The 16,821-nt window shown below is 40.0% G+C and overlaps 1 pseudogene; it reads left to right on the forward strand.

The window, feature by feature from the left end:
- The window catches only part of LOC110595269, a 33,831-nt pseudogene extending 17,521 nt beyond the window's left edge, over positions 1–16,310 (forward strand).
- Positions 16,311–16,821: the final 511 nt, after the last annotated feature.

Raw genomic sequence — 16,821 nt, forward strand, 5'->3', positions numbered from 1 at the left:
CCTTGTTGATGAGGTGTGCCCACCCTTCCCCAGACAGTTTCCCACTACTGCTAATCCCACCTCCCCACCCCCCACGCCCCCGCAGTTTCTCACCACCGTAAGTCCTTTTCTAATAGTATTACGATGGTTGTTCATGGTCCACTTATGAGTGAGAACATGTGATACTCAGTTCTTTGTTTCTGTGAAAGATTACTCAGTATTATAGACTCTAAGTTCATCCAGGCTGCTGCGAAGTTCATGATTTTGTTCTTCTTTATGGTTGCGTAATAATCCATTGTGTATATGTACCACTTTTCTTTATCCAATCCTCCTAATGGGCGGCGTGGTTGGTTCCTTGTTCTTGCTATTTGTGAAAAATGCTGTGATAAACATACATGTGCAGGTATCTTTTTTATAGAGTGATTTGAGTTCTTCCAGGTATATTCCCAGTAGGGGGATTGCGGGTCATATGGAAGGTTGATTTTTAGAACTTTTAGGACTTGCCACACTGTTTTCCACAGAGGTTGTGCTAGTTTACACTCCCGCCAACAGTGCAGAAGTGTTCCCTTTCCGCCACATCCTCTCTAGCATGTTATTTTTTGAGTTATTGATGATGGCCATTCTGATTGGAGTTAGGTGGTATCTCAGTGTAGTTTTAATTTGCATTTCTTTGCTGACTAGTGAGGCTCAACATTTTTTTTCATGTATCTGTTGGCTGTTCATATGTCTTCTTTTGAAAACTGTCTGCTCAGATCTTTTGCCCACTTTGTAAATTAAAAAAAAAAAATTTTATACGAAGCCTTTTCTCCCTTCTCCACTCCTCCCTTCATGGGAACACATAGCTAGATGTATTTGTTAAGGAAGTAGGCTTGTGAAGAGGGAGCACTGAGTCGATAGCAGGGCTTGGCAAACATTTTCGTAAAGGATCATGACATTCATTTGCATCTTTGCAACCATATGCAATTACTCACTGCTGTTGTAGTGCCATAGCAGTCATAGGTAATACATAAACAAATAAGCATGCTCCATTAAACCTTTATTTGAAAAACAGGAGGTAAGCACATGAGGCCCTCAAGCTACAGTTTGCCAACTCTGACTCTAGAGAGCCAAATATCTCATTTCAAGCCCTGACTCCATCACCTACCAGCTCTATGAGTGAGTGTGACTGTAAACCTCAGTTTTTTCATCTGTAAAATGGGCAATATAACACACATAATTACCCCATAAAGACCTCACCTTTTAATACTATCACATTGGCAGCATCTAAACTTTAGAGGGAGCACATTAAAACCACAGCACTTTCTGAAGCTGGGGTTGGTCTGGGGAGAGGGGAGGGGGAACTTAGCCAGAGTCCCACAAGTGGTTGCATGAGTGAAGGGCAGTGTCTGCAGGTAAGGGCTGGGAATGTGGAACAAACTGCTATCCTGGGACCTGTCTGCCTCTTGTATCCCAGACAGAGATGCCAGATGACCCTCACAGAAGCAGTGAATTAAAAAGGAGAAAAGACTGGTGATCGGTTGCATTTCCCCTCTCTCTTCATGTTTGCCCTTTCCCCCAGCGAAGGGAGGGAGCTTTGAGCAGAATAATCAGAGATCTTAACTCTGAGTCTTCTATAATCTGTGGCCCTGGAGCCACATCCATGCCAGACTGCCTCAGTAATGGCCTGACAAAGGACCTATGAGGTGTCCCCTCCACCATAGAGGTCGTCCTGGAGACATCTTCAAGGAACTTTGCTCAAGAGAGCCATCTCAAAAGACAGAGGTGCCCAACAGCTATGTAGGATGAATTTCCAAAGCTCAGAAGCGGCTATGGTTGGGGGAAGAGGGGATCCCAGTAATTAAGGTTTTCTGAGGTGCTCACAAATCACCTTGAAAGACCCCAGGGACAAGCAGTGTCAGATGATGGCAATACCTATCAAAAAAAACCTTAGCTACCTTCACCTTTCCTCCTTCTCTCCCCAAACACAAAGGAATACTCCATGGCTAGCAAAGCAGGGAGAATGGACAGAGAAGAACTTCGTAAGGCTTCGGCCCGAGACAGAGCCAAGCTGGGGCAAGCTTCACGCCAGTGAAGTTCATGGTCATGACTGCTACAGGTGACTGACATTAAGTGATGAAAAGGAGACTGTATTTGTAAGAGAAGTGATCAGATAACTTCCTTATGATCTGAGATAACCTGACAAACACTAAGACTTCTCCAGGGACAGTAAGAAAGTAGCAGGTTATGAGGAACTATTGGGAGGTGACCCCTGGCTCTTTGAGAGTACACTGACCAGGGTCTGACCCTTTCCACCCAGCTGACTGTGGCAAGGAAGCAAGAACTGCAAAGACTGGAGGCAGAGGGCTCAGGGTAAAGGCAGGGGCTTGAGGTCAGGTGGAGGTGGGGCTGAACCTGGATCAGGGAGGAGGTTATGACAGCATGGAAGGGTGCCATGGGATGAATGATGTCTCCTTCAAAATTCCTATGTTTAAGCCCTAATCACCAGTACCTCAGAATGTAGTTGTGTTTGGAGATAGGGTCTTTAAAAAGATAATTAAGTTAAATGAGGCCATTAGGGTGAACTCTAATCCAATATGACTGAAGACTTTATAAGAAGAGGAGGTTAGAACACAGACACATGGAAGGATGACCATGTGAAAACAGGGAGAAGATGGCCATCTGCATGCCAAAGAGAGAGACCTCAGAAGAAGCCAAACCTGCTGACACCTTGATCTTGACCTTCCGGCCTCCAGAATGAGGAAATGAACTCCTCTTGTTTAAGCCACCTGGTCCATGGTACTGTCATGGCAGCCTGAGCAAATGAATACAAGAGGGTTTGGAAAATCACACACTTCCCCAGCCCCACTGAGCTGCTGCTTCCTTCTCTTCCATTCCACTGACTTCTAGAATGAAGTCTTACCTTTACTTCCGGCACCCTTTTTGTTGAACCCTCCTTTCTCATTCTACCTCTCCAAGTCCTGTGAATTTCTTCCTCCCAGCTATCACTAGGACTAGGATAATCATATAATTTACTATCAAATCAGAACACTTTTGAAGTGAAAGTAATTAATAATTATGTAGGACATCAAGCAGAAAGGTGGCCTGTCTTGGCAATGGGGTGAATGTGACCCTGATGAAAGCCTTCCTCTCTGTTCTTCCCCCCATGGGCTTCTTTCAGGCTCTCATCCTTTATCCTTTAAAAGACGGACAGGAAATTTTCATTTTCCTCTCTGTCCTTACACTCAGTGGCATCTTGCAGTAGATTCTTACTAAAATGCAAATAAAAATATGCTGCTTCTTTGCCAAAACAACCATCAGAAAATAAAAAGAAATAGACAAACACACAAACACTTTTCTATATGTAAAATGGATTTATTTATTTTTAAATTTTTTTATTTTAAAGATGTGGGGTACAATTCAGGGTTAGGTATATTCCATTGTGTATATGTACCACATTTTTCATCCAGTCCAGTTTTGAAGGGCAGCACAGTTAGTTCCATGTTTTTGCTATTGTGAATAGTGGGGCAATAAACATGCGAACAACACAAAACTTAATGCCAGTGTGTCTCTATTGCCTTTCAGCACAAGGAAAGCCAAGTCCCTTGCCAAGGCACCCAGTTCCTCCCCCACCTCCCTTTGATCCCAACCTCCATCATAAGAGACTTTGCTCAGTGCCTCCATGCTTCAAGGCTGCATGTCGTTTCTCTGCATATCGATGTTTTTTGCTTAGAACATTGTCTCCATTCCTAGGCTGGCTAACTTCTACTCATCCTGCAAGATTTGGGTCATTCATTCACTAGGGAATATGTACTGAAGGATTACTAGCCAGGAGGTTCTCTGCTGGAGCAGGGATATAGTGAAGTCAGAGGTGATTTCCTCCCTGTGGATGTTACAGCCCTTGGGGACACAGACGCTGGAGACCAATGCATGGAATGACAGAAGGAGAGATGGAGCTCTTTTAAGAGCACTGAGGGTATTTGTGAGGACTCTACCTTTATGTCCTATTTAGCCCCCAAAGGCCCCACCTCCAAATATCATTGAACTGTGAGTCAGGATTTTCACACATGAATTTGGGGGTGAGGAGAGACAAAGAATTCAGTTCATAATGAGCCTTTCATCACCCAACTAGTCTCACATTGATATCAGTCTATCCTGTTGCTGCTTTTAGGATTTATTAGCAGGAACACGACTTTTACAAGTGGAAAACAGAACTCAGACCTGTGTTCTCTAACTCTGCAACTGAGGTGTATTGTAGCCTCATTGGTTTTCCTTTTTGCTTTCTTCCTTATTCTAGGTAACCCTTGCCTTTGGGAGGGTTCTTAATCATGCCAGGGCCCTGAGAAGCTGTACATCCACCTAAGCCAGAGCTGGGAGAGGGCTTGGGCACTAAATACTGACCCCCAAAATGTCCTTAGACATTACTATTAACTAAAAAAAAACACACACACACACAAACAAAAAACCAAATAAACACAAAAGGGCACAGTATCGAATTCTGGCCAAACTGAATCAACTTTAGTAGTCTTAGAATCTATGGCAATGACCAAAAATGATCACATGCGAATGGCCTCAATGAATATTGCATAAGAATGCCACCTTGGCTTATGCTGGAACACTAGGCAATATTTCCCATTCTAAACCAAACTCCTGCCTTTGTCACCTTCCCAAAGGGAGCAAAGAGCTGACCTCCTCAAATAGATATTGATGAATTTTACTTACTACCAGAAATTTTTGTGCTGATTCCATGAAACATATTTTTTTGTTTGTGTCACTTTAGGGTAGTCAAATGCAACTGGAAAATAAAATATAAGCACTTGACCTCCGACTCAGAAAATGGACTTGGGAATGACCCTAAATTGACAGCATGGGTGGCTCAGTGCTCCCGCCTCTTCTTACCTTCCCAGAGACAGGGCTCAGAACCACCAGGAGTCACATGTCCTTCCTTCCACCTGGGCCCAGAGACCAGAAGGGTATTTTGGACCAGATGAAAGCTGAAAATAATCTAAGTTTTAACAGAGGAGGTATAAAATGTTCTGTGTGTAGTTTTAGAATGCAATTTCTAAAGCCCTTAAATGGAGAGATATCACAAGAGCCTATTGTCGCAAATCGCTGGAACAGGTGAGGTTGGAGTCAACCATAGTGGCTTTAAAGAAGGAAGGCAGATGCCATAGGCCCTTCACAACATCTTCCCTGTCCAGAACAAGTGGGTATATGCTGTGGTGCTACCCAGGGGAACAAGTGTCCTGAACTGAAGACAGGTCCAGATGTCTTGTTCTGTGTTTTTGCAATGAGTTCTGGTCCCCTTCAAATTCTACAATGCTCACTCAGAAATCTAGTGTCCATGTCCCAATCATGCTGACAGTATTTCATCTCTCAGGACACTCTCTCCCCATATTGTCTGTCCCATGGGACTCATTCCAGGGACATCTCCCAGGTCTTTTGCCCATGCGACCCCTCCCCTTTGGGTCTTCCCTTGGCTCAACTTGCATCCCTCTGTCAGACCACTCTCCTTCTGAGATGGGTTTTCTCCTCCTTTGGACAGAAATGGCTCAAGTGAGGCTGTGTCCTTCCAGGATATGTCCCCAGCGTGGAGAGCCAGATGTTCCCCAGTCTAGTATGAAGGGAGTATCTGCTAAGGAGATGAAGAAAAAGTGTGATTGTTGTTAGAACTTCTTTTTAATTCAATCCTTATTTTCTTCTCCAATTCAAGTATAGTTGGCAAGGGAGTTATTGCAGTGTGTAAAATAGGGGGGAGCTCTTGCACATTTAGAAAACAAATTAAAATTGATCCCTTCTCTAAGTATCCTTTGTTCCTTGGTGACTCTATCCTTTTCTTTCTGTCTTCCTTTGTCTGCTTCTGGCCAAGCCAGTGGAGCCTGATAAAATCACAGACCCTGCCTTCAAGAGTGTGGCTCCTCTGAAAAATTATTTTATCTTTCTTACATAATATGCTTAAAGCTTGTTAATCTGTAAAATGTGAATAGCAGTACTTATCTAACAGGGGTGTTGTGAGAATTAAGTGAGTAATTAATTGGTAATGGGTCAATATTGTGTTGACCCAACGTATCTTTACCATTCTTTTATCCCTTCTCCAGAAATACTTGCCAGAATGCCACATAAAAGTCTCTCCTCTTTCTGTATCTGGTGGCATCTATTTCTAGCAACCATTTTAAGGGTTTTACTCTGAGGTTCAATAACTGGGTCTATGAAACAAACTGACAATAGACAAATTAGCAAGAGAAAAAGTAGATTCACTTATTGTGTGCACAGAAATATCACAGAAAAAAAGAGTGAATACCCAAGGGTGGTGAAATTTGGGAGCTTATATACCATCTTCACAGGGGAAAGGAAAGAAGAGGAATAGGCTACTTATGAGAGAATAAATGGCCCTCAGAAGAATAAATGGAAGATATGAGAGTTTCATATATGAAAGATTATCTGGTTATAGTGGTGATTTCTATTTTCTCCTGTGAAGGGAGTCAATCTTCTTTGGTTGATAAAACTTCTGGGGAGGGGATTCCCGACAATTGAATTCTTTTTGGAGTATCTGTCTTTAGGCAGATAAGGGGAGTCCAGAGAAAGCTTCTTCCTGCATTTGCAGTTTTTCAAGCATCTTCAGTTCAGGATTATCAGTATACCAAAGTGGCACGAGGCATATACTGAGATCCTTTACTTTCTTTTATCTCAGTTCTGCCTTGTGGCTATATAACCCATAAAAAAGTCAAATTACTGTCCAAATCTCAACATCCTTGCCTGTAGAGCAGAAATAGTGACATTACCAACCTCACAAGTTTTTTGCAACACTTGAACGGAATAGCTAAGTGCTTCAAAGTGTCTGGCACAAATTGCAGTTCCATGAATGTTCCAGGGGTGGGAATATGTGCTGTTGACGTTCCCACAGGCTTGTTCCAGAGCCCTAGCCTAAAAGACACCTGGACATGAAGCAGAGTGAATGGAATCTGTGCATAGCATTTTCAGGGCTTGAGATCATAATACAAGTGGATTCCTCAGGTGTTGTCTTTGGACAAGGATTGTCATCATATGGGCCACACTTTCTCCTTCCAAAACATCCCTTTGAATGTGAAGCTGCCAGATTCTGAAGTCAACTTGTGCCCATTACTCATTGGGCCCCTTCTCTCCCGTGAGCTCATTAGTAGAGTTATAGCCTATTTTCTTCAGATTTATTTGTGCTTGTAATACTGGACTCACTAAAATATAACATTGTTGACTAGAGGAATTAAGTCTTTCATTTATTTTGCATCTTTCCTCAGAGACTGGATCACTGTGGAAATTTTCCATTTACCCATGTGTCCATCTTGGGCTCTAGGGATGAGGTGAATGAATGAATGAATTTACTTTTTTTCTGCCTTTCAATCTCATTGCCAGCTGGTGATTTGGGACCTGTTAGAGGAACAGTAAAGAGAAAATTAATTCTAAAAAAAAAAAACATATCAGATGTCTCTAGAACTCCTTAAACATACAGTTTTTTGAAATATGGAGAGTATAATGAAATATATCCTATGTAGTGGAAAGACACGGAGTGGGAGCAGGGAGGTGGGTACACACTTCAGAATTGTTCTGCTGTGCCCTGAGATTTCTAAGCTATGTGCTCCCTTGTCCTTCACATGGAGGCATTTTGTGGCATCAAGCTGAGGTTCATAGGCATCAGGGGACAGTATCTATGTAGTTGGAGCCACAGTCTGCAGAATGCACATCATGGACCCAGGGCTGGCTTCAAGGACCTGCACTCAGAAGAACTTCGAGCTTGGCTTGATGCTCTACAACTGCAGTCTTGAAATCATTGACAATTTTTGAGCCAAGAGTTTCACACTTAAATTATTTACTGGATCATGCAAATTATGTAGCCAATCTGCACTGTTCTTATCCTGGACCTATCAGTCTCTGAAGGGGTCCTCAGTGAGTGTCCTTTGAAAGGAGCTGAACAGATGACTCAACTGCTGAGCAGCCTTGGTTAGGAACCTCTGGCACAGACTCATAGTGGAAACTTCCATCACCAGTCTTGGCTTCCCCAGGAATCCTTGACTGCTGGGACTTTCTTGTGTTCATTTGCTTCTCTATGGACACTCAGGGTAAGCAAGAACAACATTACTTGGAATTACATCTTGTTGTTTACTCCCGCTGAACTAGAAAGCTGATGCTGGCTCCACCAGTCTCTTCTAAGAGTCCATGTTCCATGTTATAGCTACAAGTCATCAAGTACAAGTACTCCTTTAGCTCCCCATGTTCATACTACCGTGTGACCTTAGTTTACAAACATTCTGCAGCTCTGTATAATTTCCTGATGATTTTGAAAAGTAACAGTTCTCTATATGAGTCTGACAATGTTTAAGCACGGTTCCTTTGATGGTGATGCTAGGCCATCAGAAGAGCCCTGTGGTCTCTGTTTTTAGAGAACACAGAAAGTGTGGAGCCCAATATGAAGATGAAGCTCTGTCAAATTAGGTAGAAGCAGGTGGTGCATATGGGAGGAGATAAGCACAGAATTACACAGAGGGAGATAGAAGTAGTACCTAGGCTGTCTTGGTGCTCAGGAGGGAGGGTTAATGTGAGTCTAAAATATGGTAGAATTATAGCATGGGCCATGGCTGAGCCTTCCTGGCAGATAAAGCAGGATTCATCAAGACCTGAGAGAGTTTGCTGGCAAAGTGGGAAGGATGAGACTGAGAGATGTCCAGAGACTGAATCCTGAGGAGGAGCTGGCTCCATACTTAAGATAGAGTTTAAGGCAGAAGCTACTGAAAAGCAAAGAAGTGGCACCATTTGATTCACAGTCTGGCTGCAAAGTGGAAAGCAGATTCTACACTGGGAGGGAAGGAGGGAATGAAGGGTTTTGGAAAGTTGGCACTTGCAATTTACCTATGAGGAGACCTGATTCTGGGTGGTGGCGAGAGGGTGATGACATAAGTTTGAAACTGAGACTGGGAGACTGGGATTAGGGAAGGGTAAGAGAGAAAGGGAGGAAGATAACACTGATCCCTGACTGAATCTGTGTGGAGGGCCTTATCATCTGAGGTGAACATCCTTTCAGGAAAGCATGTTTGCAGGTAAGGGAAGGGGTATGAGTCCCACATTGAAGAGGCTGTCTACGATCCTTATGAGACATCCCCTGAATGTCTGTAGGCAACTTGGTGACTCAGAGACAGGTGTGTGATGTAGGAGTAATTAGCAGGTGTGTATTACACACAGGTGTGCATTACACCAGAGATGCTGATGAGTCTGCCCAGGGAGAGCATAGGGAACAAGAAGGAGAGTGCCAGATCAGCACCCAAAAGAGTACTACTCTATGAATGGATGACAAAGGAGAGTCAGGAAATTGCTGGGCTCTGCCTGAGCTTCTAGGTGTTAAAACAAAACAAACAAACAAAAAATACCCAAGTTAAATTAAATTTAACGGAGCTTAATTGGACAAAGAAGGTTTCATAGATTGGGCAGCCTTCTGAACCAGGTAGGCTCAGAGACTTCAGTGCAGTCAAGTGGTGGAAGAAGATTTATGGACAGAAAAAGGCAACTAATGTTATAAAATAGAAGCAAGGAACAGAAATAGCAGGACTGGTTACAGCTCAGTGTTTACTTTAATTGAAACTTGTTTGGACAGTTGCAAACCTTTGATTGGTCAAAACTAGGTGATTGGCACAAGAGTAGGTTACAGTCTGTTTATATATCCAGCTAGGTTACAGTTTACCATGTGAAAGTGTAAAGCAAAACCTATAGGTCAAACCCAAAATATGCAAGAGGACAGCTTGGGGCTAAACTTTATTTAACACACATAAGCTTCTATTTTACTCTTTTCTGCAATGTTGGTGGATCTTCTTTTGGACTCTTGCTTTCTCTTGCCTGGGCCTACTTGTTTCAAGTGTCTAAACTGATCCCAGTACATTCTGCAAAGAGAGACCACCTGACTCAGTGGTCATGAACACAGAAGTCCCTTTGGCACATTAATTTTTCCAAAATACCAAGTAATATGTTAGCTATCATGAGCAAAGATTACTAGCCAGGATTTCTGCATTCATGGTTGTAAGTATGCCTAACACATAGTAGTCATTTGATAAATATTTGTTGAATGAATATATGCTTAGCAATTTTAGATATTTCCAGGACAAAACTGACTCATCCTTGAATATGGTCAGGGTAATCAGTTCCTTCTCTAAGGACTGAAAGGAACTGATGAGGATTCAGTCATAAGATTTTCCTGTCTGGGGCTAATGTTTCTCAGAGAGGTTCAGTATGGTTGCTATTTCCCTCTGGGTAATCACTAGGGCTCCAAGGGGCAGACATGACTGCTTTGATTTACAGCATAGGAAGAACAAACAACACTTATCCACTTTTGTGGCGTAGAGGGTGCCTGGGTATTACTTGAGCACCAGCATGTAGAATGAAGCCAGAGCACTAACCTGACTCAGATAAATGTATCTGAAGTAAGAATGCCTTTATTTTCCTAATTATTTTTTTGTGGTAAAATACATATAACATAAAGTTTACCATCTTAATCATTTTTAAGTGTTCATTCCAGTGACATTAAATACATTCACACTGTTGAGCAGCAATTACCACCATGCATCTTCAAAACTTTTTCATCATCCCTAACAGAACCTCTGTAGCCATTAACAATAACTCTCAATTTCTCCTAACCTCCAACCTCCCACCTACCTCTGGCAACCACCATTCTATTTTCTGTTTCTAAAAATTTGATTATTGTAGTTATCTCATACAAGTAGAATCATACAGTATTTGTCATTTTTGCTTAGCTTATTTCACTTACTGTCCTCAAGGTTCAACCAATGTTATAGCTCTGTGTCAGAATTTCCTTCATTTTAGAGGCTGAATGATATTCTGTTGCATGGATATACATTTTGCTTATCCATTCATCTGAAGATGGATATTTATGTGGCTTCTTCATTTTATCTATTATGAATAATGCTTCTATGAACATGGGGCTACAAGTATTTCTTGGATACCTTGCTTGCAATTCTTTTGGGTATTTACCCTGAAGTGGAATTGCTGACTTATATGATAATTCTATTTTTAATTTTTTAAAGAACAACCATACTGTTTTCCACAACAGCTGTACCAATTTTACATTTTCACCAACAGTGAACAAGGATGCCAATTTCTCTGCATTCTTGCTAACACTTGTTATTTGTAATTTTTTAAATTACTATTTAAATTACTATTAGCCCTCCTAATGGTGTGAGGTGGCATCTCATTGTTTGATGTTCATTTCCCTAATAATTAGTAATGTTGAGTGTCTTTAAATGTGCTTATTAGCCATCTGTATATACTTTTAGAGAAACATCTATTCAAGTCTTTTGCTCATTTTTGAGTTGGGCTGTTATTTTTGTTTTCATTTTGTTTAAGGAGTTCTTTATATTGTTGTTTATTAATTCCTTACCAGATACATGATTTGTAAATATAGTCTCCCATTTTGCACATTGCTTTTTACTCTGCTAAAGTTTCTAATGATGAAAAGACACGAAATTTTAAAATGTTTATGAAGTTGAATTTATCTATTTTTTCTTTGTTGTCTATTCTTAACCAAATCAATAACCACATTAAATGTAAAAGGGTTAAGTATCTCAATGAAAAAGAAATCAATATCAGATTTTATAAAAATCTGATATAAAAGAAAGACTAACTATATGCTGCCTAAATGAAACCCACATTAAATGTAAAGATATAAACAATAAAAAGTATAAGAATGAATAAAATTACTGTTCTAACATTAATCAAAAGAAACCTGGAGTGGATATCGTTAACATAAGGAAAAGTAGATTTCAGAGCAGCAAATGCTACAAGAAATTATAAAGGTCATTTTAAAATGAAAGAGGTATTAATTTATCGAGATGATATAATAATCCTAAAATTTTAATGCAAATAATAAGAGAACTTCAAAATAAATGAAGTAAAAACTGGGAGACTCCAAGGAGAAATAGACAAATCCAAACATATAGTTGGAAATTTTAATATCTCTTTCTCAATAATTGACAGACTCTGTAGACAGAAAATCAATAAGAATATAGAAGATTTGAACAATACTATCAACCAACTTGAACAAATTAACACATCCCAACAACAGCAGAATACATATTCTCTTCAAGGGCACTTAGGACATTTACCAAGTTAGTTCTCTTCAAGTGCACTTAGGACATTTACCAAGTTTTAAATTTGTAATCATTAATTAAGTGGCTACAAATTTAAAAGCTCATTTGTGTTATGCAAATATATTCTCTATCTACAATATATTAAATTAGAAATCAATAGAAAGCTTCTGAAAAGTTCCAAAATATTTGAAAACTGAAAAATACATTTCCAGGTAAACCATGGACAAAAAAAAAAAAAAAAAAAAAGAACCTAAAATAAACTTCTAAACTTTTTTTAACTGCATGAAAAAGAAAGCACTATATATCAAAATTTGTGGGAAGCCAAAGTTATAGGGAAAGTTATAGCACTATAATTCTCTTATTTTTTTATTTTGAAGATGTGGGGTACAATTCAGGGTTAGGTATACAAATGTTCATTATGTTGATGAGGTGATAGCACTATAATAGCACTATAATTCTATTGCAGAAAAGAAGGTCTTAGATTAATTTCAGTCATCATAAGAAATTAGGGAAGAAAGAACAAATTAAACACAAATTAGGTAAAAGAAGGAATAACAAAGATCAGAGTACAAACTAATAAAAATTATAATAGAAACAAAATAGAGAAAATTAATAAAATCAAGAGTTGACTCTTTGAGAAAATTAATAAAACTGATAGACTTTATTTTAGACTGATTAGGAAAAAATTACCAATATTAGGAATGAGAGAGGTGATATCACTACAGATTCTATAGATATCAAAATGTAATAAAGGAATATTTTGAACAAATTTTATGCCAATAAATAAAAAAATTATAAGAAAAATTGATAAAATCCTTCAAAGATACAAAGTACCAAAGCTCACTCATGTAAAACTAGCTCCATATCAAAGAAAAAATAATTTGTTATTAAAATCTTCCTGGTCAGGCTTTGTGGCTCAGCCTGTAATCCCAGCACTTTGGGAGGCTGAGGTGAGTGGATTGCATGAGCCTGTGAGTTCAAGACCAGCCTATGCAACTTGGTGAGACTGCATCTCTACAATAAATAAAAAATTAGCCAGGTGTGGTAGCACATGCCTGTAGTTCTGGCTACTTGAAAGACTGAGGTGAAAGGATCGCTAGCAGGTTGACGCTGGGGTGACTGTGAGTGTGCTGCTGTACTCCAGCCTGGACAACAGAGTGAGATTCCACCTCAAAAATTAAAAACAAACAAACAAACAAACAACAACAACAACAAAAATCTTCCCACAAAAAAGCCTCAAGCCCACATGGCTTCACTGGTGCTTCTTTCAAACCTTCAAAGAATAATACCTGGTCTACAGACATTGTTTCAGAAACTTGGTAAGAAGTGATTACTTCTCAATTCATTCTATAGGTTAACTTTATCCTAATACTAAAACTAAAGACTATAAAAAAGAATATTACAGGAAACTATTCCTTGTGAACATAGGTACTGTATTAGTCTCCTTGGGTTGTCATAACAAAATATAATAGACTAATTGCCTTAAACAACAAAAATTAATTTCTCACGGTTGGAAGTCTAAGATCAAGGGGCCAGCAGGTTCCTGGTGAGACTTCTCTCCTTGGCTCATAGACAGAAGTGTACTTACATGGCCTTTTCTCTATACATATGAACTCCTGGTATCTATCCTTTCTCTTATAAGGACACCAGTCTTATTGGATTAGGATCCCATTTTCATGACCTCATTTAACCTTTCTTTTCTTATTGAAGGCCCTGTCTTCAAATATAGTCACACTGGGGGTTGACTTCAATGTAATATTTTGGTGTGATAGAATTCATTCCATAATAGATGCAAAAAGTTGACAAAACATTTTTTTAGTAAGTTGAATCCAATCATATATAAAATGAATCACCACCAAATGATTTATTCTAGAAATGCAAGATTAATTCAACATATGAAAATCAATCATTGCAAATCACCATGTAGCAAACTAAAAAAAGAAAAAAGATACATTATCATCTCAATGAATATAGAAAAGGTATTTGACACAACTCAAATATCATCTATTTTTGATATAAACTCTCAAAAAACTAAGAATGGAGAGGAGCTTTCCTGATTTGGTAAAGGGAAGCTAGGAAAAAAAGCCAAAGGTTAACATTCTGACTAAATGCTGAAAGACTGAATGTTTTCTCATTGTAATCAGAAACAGAATAAGGTTGTCTGCCTTCACAACTTCCAGTCAACATTGTACTGGAGGTTCTTGTCAAGACAATTAGTGCAAGAAATAAAAAGTTATCCAGAGTAGAAAAGGAAGAATTAAAACGATCTTTATTCCCAGATGACATGATGGTCCATGTAGAAGATTTGATGGATTCTACAAAACAAAAACTATACTTTAGTAAGAACATTTTGAAGTCAGAAGGCAGGTTTCCTAATAAAATGTTCAGAGAGGAAAAGCAAATCTTTTGGCCATTTAAAAATACTAAGAAAGGATTTTTTTGTTGTTTTAAGTTAGAACTCAAACACTACACAATACAATAAGTTGGCAGATAGGAGGAACTGCATTGGGATTAAAAACCATTCCAAAATTCTTGTATTGTTTGAAAGGAAGTTATAAATATTAATTTTATACTTTGAAAAGTCTAATATGCACATTAAAATGTAATGATAGCTAATAAAAATAGTAGGACTACAATGTGTAATTCTAAACCAATAGAGAGCAAGAAAGGAGGAGGAATTAAGCCTGGACAAATATAATGACATGTAAGAAACAAGAAATAAAGAAATTAAAGATTACAGTAATTTAAAAATAAAAATAGAACAGTAAAATAAGTCTAAACACATCAATATTTGCAATAAAGGTAGACATTGTTATTAGCTAAAAAATAACTTTTTCTAAATTACATTTTAAAAATTGAATTATACTATATTTACAAGAATATTACCTAAACCTAAAGCCTAGAATGAAAGTAAAGAGAGTGAACGTGAGTCCTACAGTCTGGTTCTCCTCCTCTGCCACCACTCGCTTCACCACTCGCTCCACCACCTACTCCACCAACTACCGGTCCCTGGGCTCCATCTAGCCACCCAGCCTCTGGCCCACCAGCAGCTCGGCCAGCGTCTATGCAGGTGTCGGCGGCTTGAGCTCCTGGATCTCTGTATCCCACTCCACCAGTTTCTGGGGCAGCTGGGGATCCGGGGCCTGGCCACAGGGATGGCCGGGAGTCTGGTGGGCATCCAGAGGGAGAAGGAGACCATGCAAGAGCTTGAACGACTGCCTGGCCTCCTACCTGGAGAGGGTGAGGATTCTGGAGACCGAGAACTGGATGCTGGAGAGCAAAATCTGGGAACACCTGGAGAAGAAGGGACCCCAGGTCAGAGACCGGGGACATTACTTCAAGACCATTGAGGACCTGAGGGCTCAGATCTTTGCAACTTCTGTGGACAATGCCCGCATCGTTCTGCAGACTGACAATATCTCTCTTGCTGCTGATGACTGTACAGTCAAGTATGAGACAGAGCTGGCCATGCGCCGGTTGGTGGAGAGCAACATCCATGGGCTCTGCAAGGTCATTGATGACACCAATGTCACCCGGCTGCAGCTGGAGACAGAGATCGAGTCTCTCAAGGAGGAGCTGCTCTTCATGAAGAACCATGAGGAGGAAGTAAAAGGCCTACAAGCCCAAATTGCCAGCTCTGGGCTGACCGTGGAGGTAGATGTCCCAAATCTCAGGACCTCAGCAAGATCATGGCAGACATCCGGGTCCAGTATGATGAGCTGGCTCAGAAGAACCAAGAGGAGCTGGACAAGTAATGGTCCCAGCAGATAGAGGAGAGCATCACAGTGGTCACCACGCAGTCTGTCGAGATTGGAGCTGCCGAGATGACACTCATGGAGCTGAAACGAACCGTGCAGTCCTTGGAGATTGACCTGGACTCCATGACCTGAAGGCCGGCTTGGAGAACAGCCTGAGAGAGGTGGAAGCCCGCTACACCATTCAGATGGAGTAGCTCAATGGCACCATGCTGCACCTGAGTCTGAACTGGCACAGACCCCGACAGAGGGTCAGTGCCAGGTCCAGGAGTGCGAGTCCCTGCTGAACATCAAGGTCAAACTGGAGGCTGAGATCGCCACCTACCACCCCCTGTTAGAAGACAGAGAGGACTTCAGTCTCAGTGATGGCCTGGACAGCAGCAGCTTCATTCAGACCATCTAAAAGACCACCACCCACAGGATAGTGGACGGCAAATTGGTGTCTGAGACCAATGACACAAAAGTTATGAGGTGTTGAGGCGGTGGGAGCAGGGTGCCCTTCGGGGAAGCAGGAAGCCAATAAAAAATTCAGAGGTCATTGGATGTCAAAAATAATAATAATAATAAAAAGAAAGTAAAGAGAAGTGTGTTTATACAAACATTATTTTAAAAAATCAATATTCATATTAGACTAAATATATTTTTAAGCCAGAAGGCACTAATAGAAATGAAAAGTATAATTACTCAATAAGAAAAAAATGTTGATCAGGAAGGCAAAATAATGAAAAATGCATATTTCTCAAAACAAAACAAAACAAAAAGATCAAATAGATCAAATAGAATCTGGTTAAATTTATTCAAAATTTTGCACAGAGATTGATAAACCTATAATATAGTGGGAGGTTTTCACACACTCTGTTATAATTGATGAGTTGAGTTAATTAAATTAGCTTAATCTAATGACTATAGAGAGAGCTCTGCATCAAATAAACAAATAAAATTTTCAACCACTTGGAAAATTTATAAAGATAGACATCTCAGCAAACACC

This window comes from Carlito syrichta, unplaced genomic scaffold (genome assembly GCF_000164805.1).
Source record: "Carlito syrichta isolate Samal-C Ts95f unplaced genomic scaffold, Tarsius_syrichta-2.0.1 Scaffold288815, whole genome shotgun sequence".
NCBI classification, from domain to species: Eukaryota; Metazoa; Chordata; class Mammalia; order Primates; family Tarsiidae; genus Carlito; species Carlito syrichta.